The sequence below is a fragment of the Schistocerca americana genome, unplaced genomic scaffold (assembly GCF_021461395.2).
Source record: "Schistocerca americana isolate TAMUIC-IGC-003095 unplaced genomic scaffold, iqSchAmer2.1 HiC_scaffold_544, whole genome shotgun sequence".
NCBI classification, from domain to species: Eukaryota; Metazoa; Arthropoda; class Insecta; order Orthoptera; family Acrididae; genus Schistocerca; species Schistocerca americana.
Window position 1 is genome coordinate 57,501 of NW_025726285.1, and position 5,000 is coordinate 62,500.

Consider the following 5,000-nt stretch of genomic DNA (forward strand, 5'->3'; position numbering starts at 1 on the left):
CGAGCGCCGGGCGGCGGCGCATCCTCAGCGCACACAGTCCTCAATCGGACCAGCACACTGCAGATGTCCACCGCGCTTCGCACCGGGCCCGCGAGGACCTACTTTGGCCGCACGGCGCCGCGTGCAGGGTGCGCCGGCGCGCAGCTGCGCCGCCTGCCGCCTCCGTCGGCCGGCGCGCCTGCCACTGGCCGCCCCCACCAGCCGGCTGTAGCGCGTGCGCCCACGCACCGCGCGGCCAGCACGCCGGGAGGCCCCCCCTCACCGGCCGGGGACGGTCCCACCCAGCCACCGCCGCGTATCGCTTCACACCCACATGCCATTCACGTTCGTGGGCATGGTGGGTATCGCTGAAACAACCGGTTGGTAGCTCAACCGATCGTCGCCATCACTGATTCACCTCTAGCGAGAACAACCGCACCACAACGGTTTACCAGTTGTTCATTTGCGTAACGTCACCAGCAAACGTAGACGTCCATCGCCATTTGCAAATTCAACGATTGTTGCATGCCTGTGTCAGGTGTCACGACACACTATGTCTGCCCACATACACGCAACAACATGTGCACGCTTCGCGAACACGTGGAAGGTGGCCCCCGTACGTATGCGATGTCCATTGCGCGAACGACTGTCAACCGGCCTCTGTCGCATGTCGCAGATGTGGAACGCAGTGCACCATGCTGTCACGGTGTGTGAGAAGAGACGACTACGTCTGACAACACGCGCCACTACATCAACAGACGGCTCATGCTGATCGCCATCCAGGGCATACCACACTGCAATCCGGCTCTTATAGGGAGACGACACATAGCTGAGTGCACAACAGTTGGACCGCATGGTTCGCCGTTGTTGGCGCAGTCGTTGTACGGTCACATGTACCACGATGTATCATTCAGTACATGAGGACCAATGTGCAGTACAGTGTGTGATTTGGACGTACAACATCAGCGGACAGTTGACACAGGCCGTACCACAGCGTAGGCTAAGTGCTTCGCCATGCGAATGCCAATGAACAACTGCGAAGGGCATTGAGCATGTACGTCCTGCTGCCATCCACATTACAGTGTATCGCTGCAAGGTGTTTAACATGAAGCGATACACTGGGGACCAGGCAGTGCGAGTAGCAAACTATATTGCGGGGGTTGCAGTTAGGCAACACTACACTAATTTAACGCGTCGTATGACAATTACAGAGCGGGTTAAGGCCCAACGTGTGTTGGGTTAAGGCCCAACGTGTGTTGGGTTAAGGCCCAACGCGTGTTGGGTTAAGGCCCAACGCGTGTTGGGTTAAGGCCCAACGTGTGTTGGGTTAAGGCCCAACGTGTGTTGGGTTAAGGCCCAACGTGTGTTGGGTTAAGGCCCAACGTGTGTTGGGTTAAGGCCCAACGTGTGTTGGGTTAAGGCCCAACGTGTGTTGGGTTAAGGCCCAACGTGTGTTGGGTTAAGGCCCAACGTGTGTTGGGTTAAGGCCCAACGTGTGTTGGGTTAAGGCCCAACGTGTGTTGGGTTAAGGCCCAACGTGGGTTGGGTTAAGGCGCAACGTGGGTTGGGTTAAGGCCCAACGTGGGTTGGGTTAAGGCGCAACGTGGGTTGGGTTAAGGCGCAACGTGGGTTGGGTTAAGGCGCAACGTGGGTTAGGTTAAGGCGCAACGTGGGTTAGGTTAAGGCGCAACGTAGGTTAGGTTAAGGCGCAATATAGGTTAGGTTAAGGCGCAATATAGGTTAGGTTAAGGCGCAATATAGGTTAGGTTAAGGCGCAATATAGGTTAGGTTAAGGCGCAATATAGGTTAGGTTAAGGCGCAATATAGGTTAGGTTAAGGCGCAACGTAGGTTAGGTTAAGGCGCAACATAGGTTAGGTTAAGGCGCAACATAGGTTAGGTTAAGGCGCAACATGGGTTAGGTTAAGGCGCAATATAGGTTAGGTTAAGGCACAATATGGGTTAGGTTAAGGCACAATATGGGTTAGGTTAAGGCACAATATGGGTTAGGTTAAGGCACAATATGGGTTAGGTTAAGGCACAATATGGGTTAGGTTAAGGCACAATATGGGTTAGGTTAAGGCACAATATGGGTTAGGTTAAGGCACAATATGGGTTAGGTTAAGGCACAATATGGGTTAGGTTAAGGCACAATATGGGTTAGGTTAAGGCACAATATGGGTTAGGTTAAGGCACAATATGGGTTAGGTTAAGGCACAATATGGGTTAGGTTAAGGCACAATATGGGTTAGGTTAAGGCACAATATGGGTTAGGTTAAGGCACAATATGGGTTAGGTTAAGGCACAATATGGGTTAGGTTAAGGCACAATATGGGTTAGGTTAAGGCACAATATGGGTTAGGTTAAGGCACAATATGGGTTAGGTTAAGGCACAATATGGGTTAGGTTAAGGCACAATATGGGTTAGGTTAAGGCACAATATGGGTTAGGTTAAGGCACAATATGGGTTAGGTTAAGGCACAATATGGGTTAGGTTAAGGCACAATATGGGTTAGGTTAAGGCACAATATGGGTTAGGTTAAGGCACAATATGGGTTAGGTTAAGGCACAATATGGGTTAGGTTAAGGCACAATGTGGGTTAGGTTAAGGCACAATGTGGGTTAGGTTAAGGCACAACGTGGGTTAGGTTAAGGCACAACGTGGGTTAGGTTAAGGCACAACGTGGGTTAGGTTAAGGCACAACGTGGGTTAGGTTAAGGCACAACGTGGGTTAGGTTAAGGCACAACGTGGGTTAGGTTAAGGCACAACGTGGGTTAGGTTAAGGCACAACGTGGGTTAGGTTAAGGCACAATACGGGTTAGGTTAAGGCACAATACGGGTTAGGTTAAGGCACAATACGGGTTAGGTTAAGGCACAATACGGGTTAGGTTAAGGCACAATACGGGTTAGGTTAAGGCACAATACGGGTTAGGTTAAGGCACAATACGGGTTAGGTTAAGGCACAATACGGGTTAGGTTAAGGCACAATACGGGTTAGGTTAAGGCACAATACGGGTTAGGTTAAGGCACAATACGGGTTAGGTTAAGGCACAATACGGGTTAGGTTAAGGCACAATACGGGTTAGGTTAAGGTACAATACGGGTTAGGTTAAGGCACAATACGGGTTAGGTTAAGGCACAATACGGGTTAGGTTAAGGCACAATACGGGTTAGGTTAAGGCACAATATGGGTTAGGTTAAGGCACAATATGGGTTAGGTTAAGGCACAATATGGGTTAGGTTAAGGCACAATATGGGTTAGGTTAAGGCACAATATGGGTTAGGTTAAGGCACAATATGGGTTAGGTTAAGGCACAATATGGGTTAGGTTAAGGCACAATATGGGTTAGGTTAAGGCACAATATGGGTTAGGTTAAGGCACAATATGGGTTAGGTTAAGGCACAATATGGGTTAGGTTAAGGCACAATATGGGTTAGGTTAAGGCACAATATGGGTTAGGTTAAGGCACAATATGGGTTAGGTTAAGGCACAATATGGGTTAGGTTAAGGCACAACGTGGGTTAGGTTAAGGCACAACGTGGGTTAGGTTAAGGCACAACGTGGGTTAGGTTAAGGCACAACGTGGGTTAGGTTAAGGCACAACGTGGGTTAGGTTAAGGCACAACGTGGGTTAGGTTAAGGCACAACGTGGGTTAGGTTAAGGCACAACGTGGGTTAGGTTAGGGCACAATACGGGTTAGGTTAAGGCACAATACGGGTTAGGTTAAGGCACAATACGGGTTAGGTTAAGGCACAATACGGGTTAGGTTAAGGCACAATACGGGTTAGGTTAAGGCACAATACGGGTTAGGTTAAGGCACAATACGGGTTAGGTTAAGGCACAATACGGGTTAGGTTAAGGCACAATACGGGTTAGGTTAAGGCACAATACGGGTTAGGTTAAGGCACAATACGGGTTAGGTTAAGGCACAACGTGGGTTAGGTTAAGGCACAACGTGGGTTAGGTTAAGGCACAACGTGGGTTAGGTTAAGGCACAACGTGGGTTAGGTTAAGGCACAACGTGGGTTAGGTTAAGGCACAACGTGGGTTAGGTTAAGGCACAATACGGGTTAGGTTAAGGCACAATACGGGTTAGGTTAAGGCACAATACGGGTTAGGTTAAGGCACAATACGGGTTAGGTTAAGGCACAATACGGGTTAGGTTAAGGGACAATACGGGTTAGGTTAAGGCACAATACGGGTTAGGTTAAGGCACAATACGGGTTAGGTTAAGGCACAATACGGGTTAGGTTAAGGTACACATTGTTGTAAGGAAAGGTGTTTTGGGGGGGGGGGGGGGCCGGTTTGTTGATTGTGATTATCGTAAGTAAATGACTGCGGCATCATCTGATTTGCCACGTCAGGGTGCACCTTTGGCTCATAACAGGCGGCGCTCTGATTCCATGCTTGTGGCAGACCTGTGTCTTTCATTCCTGCCATTGTTTGTGTGCTGTGACAGGAGGCAGTATTGTGATGTTGGGTGTACCCCTGTGTAGGACATGTGTGGGTGTTGGTGGCTTAGCTGAGCAATGGTGGTTGTCGGAAGGGTGGGATATTCTGTTTTGTGAGTGGACCTCCCGGTCTGGTTATGATAGTGTGGATAGTCTAATGTGGCGGAGAGGATGCACTGGGTGTTGTTCCATGCTGGTGCTTACATATTGTCTCTGTGCCTGTTACAGGCAGAGAGTAGTGCGTGATAAGAGTGTCTGGCTGACGTGTGGTTGTGATTGTGAGCAGAGTCTTTCAGCATGTATACGGACAGTTGTATACATTATCTGTATTTTGATGGCTCTATCTATTACTAATCAGCGCCGTGTATACGTTTCATCCGGTTCCAGTCGAAACTGTTGTATCTCTGTACATTAGTGACACGGCGAGGCCGCCATGTAGTTACTCGTCTCGGCAGCTTCCACCGGTGTATGGCAAATGATTATAAGGAATCAGTCTAGTCGTCAATACCGATAGTGTGACGTCACATGTCTGGGGTGGGGGACGCTGCGCCCTTCCGGTGGGTCATGG